The sequence below is a fragment of the Cinclus cinclus genome, chromosome Z, assembly GCF_963662255.1.
Source record: "Cinclus cinclus chromosome Z, bCinCin1.1, whole genome shotgun sequence".
In the NCBI taxonomy this organism is placed as follows: domain Eukaryota; kingdom Metazoa; phylum Chordata; class Aves; order Passeriformes; family Cinclidae; genus Cinclus; species Cinclus cinclus.
The window spans coordinates 85,345,276-85,361,573 of NC_085084.1; the positions used below are offsets into that span (position 1 = coordinate 85,345,276).

At 49.6% G+C, this 16,298-nt stretch overlaps 1 long non-coding RNA gene across 9 annotated transcripts; it reads left to right on the forward strand.

The window, feature by feature from the left end:
• Positions 1–4,669: 4,669 nt before the first annotated feature.
• Positions 4,670–13,317, forward strand: LOC134056523 (uncharacterized). Of its 9 annotated transcripts, none has more exons than XR_009934157.1 (12): positions 4,670–4,827; positions 5,340–5,485; positions 6,146–6,342; positions 6,842–6,948; positions 8,151–8,477; positions 8,665–8,883; positions 9,631–9,812; positions 10,153–10,479; positions 10,838–10,997; positions 11,268–11,373; positions 12,506–12,613; positions 13,042–13,317. It is a non-coding gene; the product is annotated as an uncharacterized LOC134056523 (long non-coding RNA). The 9 variants fall into 9 exon arrangements; XR_009934159.1 differs by having other exon boundaries at positions 6,208–6,342; XR_009934152.1 differs by having other exon boundaries at positions 5,340–6,342.
• Positions 13,318–16,298: the final 2,981 nt, after the last annotated feature.

A 16,298-nucleotide genomic window follows, 5' to 3' on the forward strand; every position in this document is an offset into this window, starting at 1 on the left:
ATGTAGAAGGTCGGGTGAGTGATGGCCAGGTGGCCATCTTGGGAGTGGCACGCTGCAATTTCCGCCCTTCCTGGCGCCAAATTTGGTCCTGGCAGAAGCCACTTCCGGTGGCGTTGCCACCGTTGTTGTGGTAACTGTAAAGCCCCAGATAATGGTGTCTGTTGAAGTCGCCTGCCTGAATCCGACCCCCGACGCCGATCGCGCGCTCTCCCGCCGCCTGTCCCACGAGCCATTTCCAGCACCGCTGACCAGTCCGCGCCCGTCCGCGCCGCGTAAAAGGCGACGGAAAATCGCGCCGAGAACGCGGGATCGGTTTCGGGGCCGGATTCAGGCAGGCGAGTTCAATAGTCGCCAATGTAGGGGGCCTTCTTTTTCACTTCCCGAAACAAAGATGGCGGAAGCACCGGAAATGGCTTCTGCCAGTATCAAAGATGGCAGCAGGGGAGGGCGGAAATTGCGTCTCGACCTTCCCAAGATGGCGACTCAACCGTCACTCGCCCGACCTTCTACATAGGGCGGCAAAAAAAGGGCGGGGAAAAATAGGACCCCTCACGGGGTGTCTACTGCATTGCCTGCCCGCGACGCCGACGCCGATCACACCCCCCCCCCCTCCCCCCCCCGGCGCGATTTTGCGCGGCGTTTCCCATCGTGCCCACACGGGCTGTGGGCTCAGCGGCGCCGCGGACGCGCGGGAGCCCGGCGGGCGCCGACAGGCAGCGGCGGCTCCGCCCCTCTCTCTGCCGGGGTCCTTCCACGGCCGCCGTCGCGGAGCGCGACTCCCGTCCCGCCGCGCCCCGTCTCCGCGCCCCCCGGGTCCGCTCCCGCCCGGGCAACGCATCGACGAAGGAAGAACGGTCGCCCAGCTCCCGGAGCAGCCCGCAGGAGGAGGCACCTGCTCTCTCTGCCGGAGAGGTGAGAGGGGCGGAAGGACGGGGCGGCGTGCGAGAGCGGGCACGGGAGAATTCCCAGGCACAATTCCAGCTCCCCACCCTTGCAGCTGGCAGCAGCCCGGTGTCCTCTGCGTGTGGCAGCAGCTGCAGCGCTGGTTTGGAGCAAGCTTCCATGGCATTTTGTTGCAAAGGTGCCCCTTCCAGCCGGGTGCCCCGGCTGGGTTCCCTGGCTGGGAGAGCCCTTGAAGTAGCCAAAGGGAGCAGCTGCTGAGAATTCTAAGCCCGCTGTTCCTGTGATTCTGGATACAGTGTTTCAGTAGTGTGTGCTTCTATCCTATGTGCTGCTAGATGTACTTTGGAACAAGTTGACTCTTTAATCCCTCCCCACCTGCATTCTTCCTAGGTGTACGTTTTATTCAGCAGCATTCAGATGAGAGAGAGGAGCTCTGTTCCCATCAGCATAAAAGGAAAAAGTGTGCTCACACAGACCTAAGTTGTTTGGTCAAAAAATTCTTACTTTGCTTTGGTCCAAAACATGTTATTACTGTGTGCAAGCTCATGGGGAAGATTTTATTCAACAGCTCTCAGTGGGACGTGAAAGCTCCACTTTCCCTTTTCTTGAACAGCCTGAGACCCAATATTACTTGATATCAATTTTATTACAGGCGTTTGGAACTTTTTGAAGAGCCAGAAGGATTGTTTGTGCATACGTGTGTCACTAATATCCCTCCTCTCTCCAATGCAGGATGGGGGGGGGAAAAGGGCTGCAGAGCTTCCTACAAGGGGCTGTAAGTGCAAATAAAGAGGAGCCAGAGGTTTAGTTGATATGAATCACTGTTTCTGAAAAGAGCCTGATGGATTTGCTGATACCAAAACCAGTAGGAATAGGAGACTGAACTCGGGCATCGTGATGGTCTCCTTGGCTTTAAAAAGCTTTAATGGCTTTAAAGGGCATTTCTATCAGACCTGGTTTATTTTTGTTCCCTTTCATTAAATTTTAAAATAAAAAAGCCCCGCTCCATCGCTGCGGCTGTGATGTGTGACTAAAGCCCATCTTCCCTCCACTGGGAACAGGTGAGAGATGGAACTAAACCCCAAAGGATTTTCTGCTCACTGATGGCACGTGAGTTTTCTTGGGAATTCTCTGCCAAATGTGGTCAGTTGTTCTTGAATGTGGCCATGAGGGGAGTTGAACGTGCCAGCCCAGATCTGCAAACATGCAGTGCCAGAAGGAGAACCCTTGAAGTGTCACCTGGGATGTGTTCCACTGACTCACTAGTGGGTGCTGTGCCCAGGTCCCCTGTCCAAATCCTGGGCGGGCAGAAGCCAGGACTGCACATTGCTCGTGATATGAATTCAGTTTTGGGGAGGTTAAATACAAATGAGATGCCAGGGAGGGAATGGCTCCTATGTGTAAATATTTTTGTCCTAGAGGAGCCCTGCCCAGTCTGACTGCTGCCCAGTGCTGCTCCCTGACTGCACGCTCTCTTGGTGAGCCTCTGTCCTGCTGGCCGTGCCTTTTCTGTCCCCGTGCCGCTCCTTGCCCGTCTTTACCCTCCCGAGCACGTGGCGTGGTCGATTCCTGTCTCTCGGTCCTGGTTTCCCTTTTTGTCTCTGTGTCCCTGCGTCCTTGCTGTGTGTTTGGGACTCCGTCTTTTTGTCTGTCCTTCTCCGTGCCTCACTCGTGTTCCCGTTCTGTTCCCTGTGGCTCTGTGGTGCTCCCCGTGCCATTGTTTCCCCCGGGATCCTTGTGTCCCCTTCGCTGCCCCAGTTCTTTTTTAATCCCTCTCTCGTGCTGCCCATCTAGCATCCCTTTTTTGTGGTTTTGTTTTTTATTTTTTTTTCTCCCTTTCATCCTGCACCTCGATCTTCATTTTCTTTCCTGTGTCCTCTCTGCTGCCACTCTCTGCCTCGTGTCCTCTGTGTCTGCGGGGCTGGGGAGGAACTTTAGCCCTCCTGGGGGCTGCCCCCCCCCCCCCCCCCCCCCCTTCCTTGTGCCAGCAGGGTCCCTTTTTGGGGGCATGGACCTGTGGGAAGGGTTCCCATCAAGGGCCGTGCTGCCGTCCAGGGCAGCTGGAGCAGTTCTGTGCCTTCATTTTGGGGGTGAGGAAAGAAGGCTGAGAGGGGGACGGGGTGGAGACTCAGGGGGCTCCGATGTGTTTCAGGGCAGCCCGAGGTCCCCGGCAGAGGGAGCCACGCTGCGGCGCAGGAGCAGGGGAGTGGGGAATGGCGGGGGGGGGGGGGGGGGGGGGAGGCCGTGCTGGGTGCCCTCCCCCAGAGGGACCCACAGGTGCCAGGACATTCCCAGGGAGGGGTGGCCATAGAATACATGAAAAATAGCAATATAAAAAAAAGACTTAAATCTCATTGAAAAGAAGTATTTGATTGGTTTTTATTTGGTTAGAGCCAGGGGTTTTATATAGGTTATATAAGTCTAAAATATACGGAATGCAATAGAAAAATAAATTTTAAAAGTATTTTTATAAAAATAAAATATAAACACAGAAGTTACACATCTCTATAAAATACAGAGTATATAATATAAATAAAGCAAATATTATCAAAATATAGAATCAGAAAAGTATTTATGTAGTATTTATGTAGTATTTAATACAATTAATATTGAATCTATTCTTATAGTATAATATATACGTAATATAAATGTATAAATTACAGATATAAATATGAAAAATGCAAGTAGAAAAATATATTTGAATATAGTATAAAACAAAGTGGTTTGTTGGTTTCCCTATGGTTAGAAGCACAGCTTTTTAATGAATGATATTAAACATAAAAGCATACAAATATGTTAAATATCAAGATATAGATATACATAAAATAAATAGTAGAAAGATATATAATAAAAAGTAAAAACAATGTCTTGTCTATATTTTGCACCATATTAGAATATAAATTAAATTGAATATATAAAGATATGTGTAGACTATGAATATATATGTAAAATAAATAATAGCAAATAGATACATATATATATATCTCAATATATATATATCTAGAGGGTTTTGTTTGTTTTCATTTCATTAGAGGAAGGCATTCTTTAGTTTCGGCTGGGGTTTATTTTGGTGCATTCATTTAGGGGGATTTCCTGAAGGGATGGATCTCGTTGTTTCATCCCCCCCATCCCTTGTCTGTCTGTCTGTCCCCAAAGTGCCTCAGCCCCGGGCTGAGCTCAGCGGCAGTGCTGCCGCCTTGTGGGCACAGCGCGGTACTGCAGCCATGCCCCGATCCCGTGCCCTGCTCCTTCCTCCTCGCTGCTGTCGGGGGACGGGGCGGGGGGGGGGGGGGGGGGTCGGGGTCGAGGGGAGTTCCTGTCAGACCCGGCAGGCCTGCTTTTACTTGTTGATTTTTCAGTTTTCTGAGGAGGAGGATTTTTGGGTTCTGGTGTCGCTCTGTTCCATCCTGCTTCTTGTCTCTCAGCCTGCCTGTATATTTTTCTTTCTTCCTTCCTCTCCTTTTCCCTTTGTCCTGCACCGTGACCATATTTTGTTCCCTTTCACTATCCCTTTTCCTGTAGCTGTGTGCACCTGCTGCCCAGTGCTCGTCACTTACTGTACCCTCTTTCGGCAAGCCTCCGTTCAACCCGAGTTCGCAGCGGTGGCGACTGCGCCGGTCCGCCCGCCACCGTGCCGCGTCATCGCCCGGGCCCGCCCACCCGTGCGCGTCATCGCCTGGGCTGCCGCCCACCCATGTCGCGTCATCGCCCTGGCCCGCCCACTCCTTCGCGTCATCGCCCCGCGCCGCCCGGCAGCATCATCGCCCCGGCCCGGCCGCATCAGCACCCCGGACCCCCCCGGCGCGCGGCATCATCATCCGGGGCTGCCGCTCCACATCACCACCCAGGGCCGCTTCCCCGGCTCATCTCGCCGCCTCAGCCCGCCCGGCTGCAACGCCGCGCTCCCCCGCTCTGCCGGCCCAGGTGAGCCTGCAAGGGGGCTGCTGCTCTTTGGTGTCCCAGGGCTTGCCTCAGGATGGAAGAACCTTTCCTTTCTCTGTGCAGAGTTAAAAGCAAGGGGCTGCCCTAATTGTAGTTTTTCTTTCTGACCCTTTTTCACAGGGAGGTTCTGCTTTTTGGATATTCTGTGTCAGTTTTCACTCTTGGCCAGAATTTTCTGTGGTTCTGGTGGAGTGTGGTGGTTGGTGCTCCTTGCCTGGGGACACAGTGGCCTTGGGAAGCATCTCTGTAAATCAGAGTTATGCTGGGTTGATGCCTGAAAACTAGGTGAGAATACACTACTCTGCAGTGTAAGGCTTACAGCGCATGTACTTGTTTATTCAACGCCATGAGTGAGGGGGATTGCTCCACCACAAACTCACTCGTCCGTTCTTTGCACAGTACTGGCTTGTATACTTTTTTTTTTTAACTTGGTGTGCTCATTCGTCTTTCTTATCCTTCATATGGTAACATATTTTCTAATTACATGATTACAGAAGTCCTTGTGGCACAGGAGCCATGCTGCTTGCAGATGTTTAGAGAAATTGGATTCAGTGAGTTCTGTAGAAATCTTCTGCTTACCTTTTAATCTTCTGGAGAAGCTGGACTGGAACGTGGAAGCTCAGGGGAGACCTTCCCACAGGTATTTGTATTCAGTGCCGTTGTATGCATCTTTGCTGCATTTTCCTCGTTAGGGAAGGGACTCGTTCGTGTTGGTTTTGCTTTTCAGTCAGCAGGGGTGCAGGTATTCAGGGTTCAGCCAAAGGAAGATTCCAAAGGGAGTTTTAGGGGTGGCTGCGGCCGGCTTTCCCAGAGTTGGTTTCTTTAATTTTGGTTTTGTGCCCTAAACAATTTGACACTGTTTTTTGACCCAGGATTTAGCAAGACAATCCCGAAGTAAAGTTCCTTTGCTGTTATTGCTGGGAATGTTTTTGCTCTGTTGCCTGGAAAGGCCGACCTGGAACAGAGACTAGACAGAGTAAAAGGAATAAAAGAGGTATTTATTGAAAGGATACACTTTGGGGCAGTGCGACATCCCGGCCAGGACTACACCCAAGTCAGATTCCACATGGATGCCAGTAACAAGTCTTTACACTTTTATAAGTTTTGGTTCATCTCCATATTGGGGTTTATTATCCAGCCATAGCCTCAGGCTATGAACTCCCAGCCCCCTGGCTTGCTCCCTTTCCCTCACCGTTGCTTTTGCTTTTTTGGGTATCGCTTGTCCTTGATTGTCTAGCTAGAAAGGAATTGTTTTGTCTAACTATCCTGTAAAGAGAACTTACTAACACCTAATATGAAGTTTCACAGTTACACACTAAGCAGCAGAGATTCTGAAAAATACAAAAGCTAAAACTTTTAAAGCTCCAAGGTGTGAGCTCCAAGTCCCTCCGTACCTGAGGACTCAAAGGTGTTCGGGTGTGACAGCAGATGGGAAACCTGTGATGTGCAAGTCACCCAGTTGGAAGCGGTGCTGGAGCTTGGAGTGTGAGGGACTGGGTGAGTTTTTATCAGTGGCACGTGCTGGGAGTCTATGTCATGATGATTTTTTGCCTTTTCTCTTTACATTCCTTTTATGTATCCTTAGCATGCATCCTTGTAATTGTTTAAATCTGGTCTATTAGCATAGTCCTGGTATTCTGCTAGGCAAGAAGATCAAGCATCCTAAAGGCCTCCCAGCTGGAGGCTGGAAAGCCTGACACTGTCTTGAGAAACCAAGGTTCTCTCCTTGGGAGGGTATTTTGTAAAGCAGGATTAAGCCCCACCTGGGGGGGAATACTTTCAGATAGGGAGATGTCACGCCACTCACTGAAGCTTCTCTTTGGGCCATCTTGGTCGGTGGTGCCGACGTGCAAGGTCCGTACAGTTGTACACACGGTGCACCGGCTGTGTGCATTTCGTGTATTCCTCCTTGACCACTTGTTGCACCGAGGATCCTTGTTAAATACCACGGTTCAATCCCTTATATCGGTTAACTGTGTTTGTCTCATCTTTCTAGGACCAGGGAAAAAGGCATCAAGTGAGTGGTGTGCCCTGGGGACAGGCGGAGCCTGTCCTTACCCGTCTGCCAGGAGCATCTGAAGGAAAGCAAACACAGAGATTGAGGTAAGTCGGTTGGCATAGGGGATGTGCTGTTTCCACAGGGCTTTTATGTGGCAAGTTTTATGGAGGATGTTGTTCCAAGGGAAATGGTGCTTCACGTGTGAAGTTTCACTTTCCTGTCACAAAGCTTTGGGAACGCTCAGGGACGCAGCGTGGGATATTTGACCTGTGAAATGGGTCCCATTTTTGTGTAAAATAGCCATTTTTTACTGGTTTGTGGTTTTTCTGCCTTTGGAGGAGTGTGAGGCTGACCGGTTCGGTTGGTGTCTGGGAATGGGGAGGGTGTTCTGGGTTCCAGCAGCACTCCCAGGGCTGCTGCTTTGAGATGCAGTGCTGAACCCAGCAATCTTCCCGCTCTGCAAACATGGGAGTGAGTGGAAGAGCAAGTGGCAAAGCTGGGCTTTTCTCCTTAAATCCCAGAACAGCTGGGTTTAAGTTCTGTCAGCCAGAGGGGGGAATGAACCCTGGTGCCAGGGGCCATCCTGGGGGCACTGGACTGGTGTTAGCATCTTGTCTCTTATCTTTCGCATGATGTGATTGTCACTTGATGAGAGAAGGCAGAAAATGAGGCAGGAGGGGGAGCTCATTTTGTTTCTGTGAACTCCAGGCTTGGGGCAGCTGCAGAGCACTTTGGTTTCAAAAACTGCTGCCCCGACACAGTGAACTTGACCCTCTCTTGGGCACTTTGGGATCCTTCCGTGCCGCTCTTCCCCCGATCCTTCACCTGCGAGGTGCGGGCTCAGAAACCCCTGCCCCTGCTCGATGGGTTTTTACATGTACAAATTGATTTTCTTAGAGAAGCCATCAGGCGTAATGAGAATCTGTGGAAAACAGGGGGTTGGTACACTAGCTGATAGTAGGTCTTGGGCTTTTCTTCTTTTCTTTAACTTGTTCTTAAAAGGAGCCCTAAACTGGAAAACTGAATGGGGAGGGGAGGGGAGGGGAGGGGAGGGGAAGGGAGGGGAGGGGATGGGAGCTGCTTTTCATTTTTATGAATTATTGCTTTGGATTTTGGTACGTCAAGTGACACCACCAAAATAAGATTGGAAGAACCAAGCTTCAGGACTCCGCGCTTAATTCTTTTAGTGTGTTTGTGTGGGTGCAGGAAATGCCAAATCCCAAAGCAATTCTATGTCTGTAACATGAAGGTGTGGGGTTTTCACGTATGCTTTTATAGTCTGAAGGCTTTTCTTGTGTCCCAAAAGCCACAAGGAACCTGCCAGAAGCAGGCCTTCATTGCATACGTGGGATTTCAGTTTGCTCTCGGACTCTTCCCTCCAATCTTCTCTCGAGTTCTTGTTCCAGAGGGGCTCTGACAAGAGGTGCGTTACCTTGATAAATGGGAATGAGATTGGCCAAGTCTGTCAGGAAAGCAAAACCATCCCCGAGGTTTGTTTGGCCAAAGACGGACCATGACAACGTCCATACTGGCGGAGGCTGTGAGTGCTGATACTTTTTGGTGGTGTGGTGCCTCTGGCCCCTTACAAGTCAGGGCGAGGCTGAAGGAAGGAGGGAAGCTGCCACAGCTGCAGGTGAGGGCAGTGTAGGCTGTTTCCAGCTGCTTGGTACAGAACTGTGAGAACTGGAAGAACAGCTTTCCTCCTTCTTTCTCTCCATCACTGGGCACGAAGGATATTAGGATGTAGCTGTGCTAAGTTGTGTCATTTGTGGGTTGTTGATTGGTTGTTGTTTCTTCTGGCTTTTTTATGTATTTCCAAGTGGTGCAGTGAGGAGCAAGTTGCTGGCTTATGTGATTTCTGACTGAGCTGCCACAGAAACAGGCATCTGTGTGTGTACATGCTTCCTGGCAAATCCAGATGTGACGTGGAAATCCTAGGGGAGGATTTCCAGCCTTGACCACGCGTGACACAGGCTTGTGAAAATGGAAATGGCCTTGGCAGAAGAGCAGCTGTGAAGTGAAGCAGAACTGCAATACAGGTAAGCAGGAAAAACAAGTGAAGTGGTACTTGTTGGTCCTGCGTGCGCCTCGCGCCTCTGCCTGCTGCCAGCACTTGGTGGTGCAGCTCGACAGAGTCCCTTTCAGTGTTTCTTGGGTTTGATTTCTGCGGTCAGTTCCCGTAAACAGCTCCCCTCCTTTACCGCACCCATCCCTTGTGTGGGACCAGACTCACCCTTAGCGTGGAGGAATTCTCTGCTCCCTTGGAGTGGGGCTGAAGGCAGGGATTATGACCAGAGGGAAAACAACCAAACCGTGGGCACTGTGTCCTGGATGCATGCAGCACCACGTGTTTTCCAAGTTCCCAGCACGGATGAATGTAAACAAGAAAATGCCTGTTCCTTCACTTGTCCAGCTCTCCCCCCTGCTTCCCCTGCTCTTATCCCTGGTGTGCCAAGGTCCTGCATCTCCCTGGCTCTGCAGCTGCAGCCCACCTTGTCCCGCCTGTGGCCAAGAAAATATGGGCTGAAATTTTTTAGCAGCTATCCATTCATTTAAAGAACACAAAGTGCATACAGTGCAGAAGAGTCTTTAGGAAAGACATCCAAAGAAGGGACTGTGCTTTTCCTGTAGTTCTCCTTCCTGTTTTCACCTGGGCTGGAAGGATGGGCATGGCCAGTATTTATCATATGAAAATGATGTTACTAAATTTGTCCAGAAGTTCTGATCATTATTATCATTGTTACTCATTTTCTGACAGAAAACATTCTCATTTTGCCTTTCCCAAGTTGTTTCCAGGTGCTGCCCAGGATGGACATCTGTGGCCTCAGACAGCGATTGCCTAGGAGGAAGGGGAGGCTTTGCACAGCTCACCTGCACAGCTCTGGTGGATGGGACAGGATTGGTGTGGCCTGAGAAGGCATGAACAGCTGTCTGTGTTCTGCAGTGCCTTGAAACCTTTCTCTGTCAGGTTTTGGAGGGGTTTCTCTTTGGGATTTCTTGTGATGCAGCACCCCGGGTGTCCCTTTGTGCAAAGTCCAGTGGTGAAGGGTTGAGTGAGTGACAAGTGGGGTCTGGCATGCAAATGGATCTGTTAAAATGGAGCAAAGAATGCAGTAAGAAAAATGAGCATCCTTTTAATGTCTGAAAGGGTTAGGAGCAAGAATGCAGGAGAGGCGCACTTTTATATTTGAATCGGTGTCACCTGGCTTGGATCAAGCCCCACAGTGAGCAATCAGAGCAGAAGTGTGAAAGCTGGGATCCTTTGACTTCTGCAGGGGACTTCATTTTCTTTTCCTCTTATCTTCCAGGACCGGAGAAACGTTTCCACTCCTCCCGTCTTTGCCAAAAGCTGTGGTGTTTGAGGAGCCAGAGCCAAGAGGCTTCAGCACCAGGGCTCTGCACTGGAGGGCTCCCGGTCCTGACCGCACAGGGTTCCCCTTTTCCTCCCCGCTGGGATGAAGTGTCTATGGCATCTGGGTGAAACTGCGGCTCTGCTGGTATCCAGGCACGTGAGGTCCGGGGGACTGCATTTCCCTGTGGCTTTCCAGGTCGGCAGGAGCCAGAGGAAATGGGGTGCCAGAGCCGTGCCCCATCAGGCCGTGTTTGCCTCTGAGGAACAGAGAGTCCGGGCTGAGGTGAGATTGCCAGGAGTGCTTGGATGGATGAGCTGTGCGGGGAACGGGGAGCTCGGAATCGCAGCTGCTGCTGGATCCATTGCCTTAGGTCTGCTCCGTCTGTGTCTGTGCCAAGTGGGATTTGTGCTGGGGAGAGAGGTGCTGTGGGGAGCCAAAGGTGGAGTAAATCCTCTGTGGGGATGGGCAGCGAAGGACTGAGTAGCAGGGAAAGGAGAGGATTTCTAAAGGATACGACTGTTTCTGCCAAGAGCGGGGTGGAGCAGCGATGGGGGTGGTTGGGTTTGGCCTGGGCTCTGTTATTCTTGGTGCCATTTTAAAATTCTGTCGTATGATTTACTGTTTGGGATCTTTCTAACAGGAGCTGACAGAAATGTAGGTTAAGCCTTAGAAGTTGGGTCCATTGACTGCAGCAGCTCGCCGAGGCTGGAGGACTGGGGTGATGGCTGCTCCCAGGAAAGGTTACTTATTTATTGATACTGTGTCAGATCTCCCTCAGCGACTGCCAGCCCGGAATGGCTGTGAGTTTGTGCTCTTCTCAGTGGGGAATTGGAGAAGGTTTTGGTGTAGTTAGAAGTCGGAGAAAAATCCAGCTAAAAAGTCTCACCTCTGTCCCCGCTAAGTTGTCCCAGTTTGGAGCTGCACAGAAGCCAGGCAGGGGAAATGACATCAGGGATACAGCTGTCAATTCCAAGGCAGAGAGAGAAGATGTAGCAGCCAAGGGCAGGAGAGGGGAAAGGTTTCAGAAAGCATTTCTGTGGTGTAATGAATGCCAATTTCTGCTTGCCCAGGGAGAAGAGGACGAACTCCCAGCCATTCAGGCCTGACAGTCCCCTGCAGCGAGAGCTCAGCACGCATCCCCAGAGGCAAGTCCAGCAGGAGAAAGAAGGAAAAAAGGTGATTTCTTTTGCTTGCAAGTCATTTCCAGTTCTGAAAGCCCAGCCAACATTTGCTCTTGATTGTGGTCGGGTGAAGCACGAGCAGCGGGCACGGGTCGTGCCGTGGATGTAGCCGCAGAGCCCGGGGTCACTGAGACGGGGCACGAGAGGTGTTTGTGTAGGAAAATGCTGAGGGGTTGTCCACGGGAGCGAGGAGGCATTTCTGAGGGGATTGCTGAGGGAGTTGAAGGGAGCCCGGCAGAGAATTTCTCTGGGAAATTTCTGCGAGGGCCTTGGGGAGCGCAGCCAGGGCTCTCCAGGGCTAGCAGGCAGGGCTCAGCCCTTGGGACTCTGTGTCCTCCTTCCCTGGCAGCAGCCGGCGAGGAAGGGAGGAGAGGCTCCGTGCGGCATGAGGCCCACGGGAGAGAGTGAGCAGAGGAGCGGCCTGGGGCTGGAGAGGGGCAGGAGAAAGGCAAATGGACCTCGCTGGGGTAACCGGGGGAACAGAATGGACACTTGGATGAGCAGTGCAGGTGAGGAGTGGATCGGAGTTCACCTGCAGAGAAAGAGGGAGGGGATCTTTTGGAGGGAAAAGCTGAGGCGATGTGTTCAGTGACCTCAGCACAAGTTGTGTTTGCACAGAGTGGGAGCAGAGGTGAAGGGCGATCCAAAGGCCGCCCTGCTTGACCTCTGAATTCCAGGATAGTCTGTCAGCACACCAAGCTAGGAACTGTTGGGAAAAATAAAGCAGCACTGCCATTCTGGACCCTCTGCACAATATTCACCCAGAACTCGCTTTTCAAGGACTAAAATGGAGCAAAAGCTATAAAAGAATTGTAATTCCAAGAGGGAAAATAGTCTTCAAAAAACAAGTCCACGGGGGCCTGGATGCTGATCCCTATTGCTGGTCCATGAGAGTATCTGACAGGTCAGGTTTCAAACTGTTTGATTTGACAGGAAACTGGTTTGTTCCTTCTGGTGTGTAGGATCATTGGCTTGGTATGGGCCCGGGAACTCGAACTTTTCCATCTAGGAAAAGAGTTAGGGAGCTGTTTGAAAAGCTAGTCCTGGAGATAGACAGCTTGGTCGGTATTGCTGTGTGGAAATAGAAGAATATCTCTTCTGATTTTTCTCTCATCTTTCTTGCACAGCTGTTTTTCTATTCCTTACTTGCATTCCCATCGGGGCCGTGTGGCTTGGAGCTCGGGAGCTGGATCTGTTACTTACCCACATCAGATTGGTGTGCACTGGTTCAGGAGGTAAGCTACAGGGTGACTTGGAAACTCTGAAAGGAGAAGAAGCTCTTATGTGTCCCTGCAAAATGATTTGGCTCCATCAGGCTGTTAATTCGGGGAACTAACACTTCATCTGTAACGTTCTGTGCTCTGCCATCATCGCTGTGAGCCCTGAAAGCCTCCTGAGCTGTTCTCACACAGACCTAACTTGTTTGGTCAAAAAATTCTTACTTTGGTTTGGTCAATAAAATGGTATTACTGTGTGCAAACTCATGGGGAAGTATTTATTCAGCAGTGGGACATGAAAGTTCCACTTTCCCTTTTCTTGAACAGCCTGATACTCAATATTACTTGATATCAATTTTATTACAGGCGTTTTGAACTGTTTGAAGAGCCAGAAGGATTGTTTGTGCATACATGTGTCACTAATATCCCTCCTCTCTCCAATGCAGGATGAGGAAAAAAGGCTGCAGAGCTTCCTGCAAGGGGCTGTAAGTGCAAATAAAGAGGAGCCAGAGGTTTAGTTGATATGAAGCACTAGTTCTGAAAAGAGCCTGATGGATTTGCTGATACCAAAAACAGTAGGAATAGGAGACTGAACTCGGGCATGGGGATGGTCTCCTTGGCTTTAAAAAGCTTTAATGGCTTTAAAAGGCATTTCTGTCAGACGTGGTTTATTTGTATTACCTTTCATTAAATTTTAAAATAAAAAAGCCCCCGCTCCATCACTGCTGCTGTGATGTGTGACTAAAGCCCATCTTCCTTCCACTGGGAACAGGTGAGAGATGGAACTAAACCCCAAAGGATTTTCTGCTCACTGATGGCACGTGAGTTTTCTTGGGAATTCTCTGCCATATGTGGTCAGTTGTTCTTGAATGTGGCCATGCAGGGAGTCGAACGTGCCAGCCCAGATCTGCAAACATGCAGTGCCAGAAGGAGAACCTTTGAAATGTCACCTGGGATTTGTTCTACTGACTCACAAGTGGGTGCTGTGCCCAGGTCCTCTGTCCAAATCCTGGGCAGGGAGAAGCCAGGACTGCACATTGCTCGTGATATGAATTCATTTTTGGGGAGGTTAAACACAAATGAGATGCCAGGGAGGGAATGGCTCCTATGTGTAAATATTTTTGTCCTAGAGGAGCCCTGCCCAGTCTGACTGCTGCCCAGTGCTGCTCCCTGACTGCACGCTCTCTTGGTGAGCCTCTGTCCTGCTGGCCGTGCCTTTTCTGTCCCCGTCCCCGTGCCGCTCCTTGCCCGTCTTTACCCTCCCGAGCACGTGGCGTGGTCGATTCCTGTCTCTCGGTCCTGGTTTCCCTTTTTGTCTCTGTGTCCCTGCGTCCTTGCTGTGTGTTTGGGACTCCGTCTTTTTGTCTGTCCTTCTCCGTGCCTCACTCGTGTTCCCATTCTGTTCCCTGTGGCTCTGTGGTGCTCCCCGTGCCATTGTTTCCCCCGGGATCCTTGTGTCCCATTCGCTGCCCCTGTTCTTCTTTAATCCCTCTCTCGTGCTGCCCATCTAGCATCCCTTTCTTGTGGTTTTGTTTTTTATTTTTTTTTTTCTCCATTTCATCCTGCACCCTGATCTTCATTTTCTTTCCTGTGTCCTCTCTGCTGCCACTCTCTGCCTCGTGACCTCTGTGTGTGCGGGGCTGGGGAGGAACTTGAGCCCTCCTGTGGGCTGCCCCCCCCTTTCCTTGTGCCAGCAGGGTCCCTTTTTGGGGGCATGGACCCGTGGGGAGGGTTCCCATCAAGGGCCGTGCTGCCGTCCAGGGCAGCTGGAGCGGTTCTGTGCCTTCATTTTGGGGGTGAGGAAAGAAGGCTGAGGGGGGGACGGGGTGGAGACTCGGGGGGCTCCGATGTGTTTCGGGGCAGCCCGAGGTCCCCGGCAGAGGGAGCCACGCTGCGGCGCAGGAGCAGGTGAGTGGGGAATGGGGGGGGTCATGCTGGGTGCCCTCCCCCAGAGGGACCCATGGGTGCCTGGACATTGATAGGAAGGGGTGGCCGTAGAATACATGAAAAATAGCAATATAAGAAAAGACCTAAATCTCGTTGAAAAGAAGTATTTGATTGGTTTTTATTTGGTTAGAGGCAGGGTTTTTTTATAGGTAATATAAGTATAAAATGTATGGAATGCAATAGAAAAATAAATTTTAAAAATATTTGTATAAATATAAAATATAAACAAAGAAGTTACACATCTGTATAAAATACAGAGCATATAGTATAAATAAAGCAAATATTATCAAAATGCATAATGTATAAATATAAGTTGTAAAAGATGAAACTAGAAATATAAAAACATTTAACTATGGTTTAAAATAAATGTTTTATTGGTTTTTAATTGGTTTGGGGCAGGGTGTTGAAGAAATAATATTAGCAACAGATAAATATCCAAATAATAGAACTATAAATGGTATAAGCAATAGATAAATGTAAAAATGTACAATAAAATACAGACATGAAATTAGAAATGCATCTATAAATATATGTAAGTATAAATCTGTATAGAATCAGAAAAGTATTTATGTAGTATTTAATACAATAATATTGAAAATACTCTTATAGTATATGCATAACATAAATTTATAAATTACAGATATAAATATGAAAAATTCAAGTAGAAAAATATATTTGAATATATAGTTTAATATCAAGTGGTTTTTTGGTTTCCATTTGGTTAGAAGCAGAGCTTTTTAATGAATGATATTAAAAATAAAAACATACAAATAATTTAAATAGAAAGATATACATAAAATAAATATTAGTAGTATAAAGATATAGAATAAAAACTAAATACAATATATTGTCTAAATTTTGCATTATATTAGAATATATTTAATTGAATATATAAAGATATGTGTAGACTATGAATATAAATATAAATATAAATTAAATAATAACCAGTAGATACATATATATATATATCTATCTATATATATATATATATATATCTAAACGGTTTCGTTTGTTTTCATTTGGTTAGAGGAAGTGTTTCTTTAGTTTTGGCTGGGGTTTATTTTGTTGCATTCATTTAGGGGGTTTCCTGAAGGGATGGATCTCATTATTTTCCCCCCGCCTCCCTTGTCTGTCTGTCTGTCTGTCTGTCTGTCCGTCCTCAAAGCGCCGCAGCCCCGGGCTGAGCTCAGCGGCAGTGCTGCCGCCTTGTGGGCACAGCGTGGTATTGCAGTCCCCCGAGACCGTGCCCTGCTCCTTCCTCCTCGCTGCTGTCGGGTGACAGGGGTGGGTAGGAGGGGGTCGGGGGGAGTTCCTGTCAGACCCGGCAGGCCTGCTTTTTCTTGTTGATTTTTCAGTTTTCAGAGGAGGAGGGTTTTTGAGTTCTGGTGTCTCTCTGTTCCATCCTGCTTCTTGTCTCCCAGCCTGCCTGTATATTTCTCTTTCTTTCTTTCTTCCTTCCTCTCCTTTTCCCTTTGTCCTGCACCGTGACCATATTTTGTTCCCTTTCACTATCCCTTTTCCTGTAGCTGTGTGCACCAGCTCCCCTGTGCTCCTCCGTTACTGTACCCTCTTTCGGTAACCCTCTGCTCAAGCCGAGGTCGCAGCGTTGCCGCCTGCGCCATGCCGGCCCGCCTACCCGGTTGCGTCACGGGCCCGGCCCGCCCACCCGTGCGCGTCATTGCCCCGCCCACCCCCCGTTTGCGTCACGGGCCCGCCACGCCCACTCGTGCCGCGTCATCGCACCGCCCACCCACCT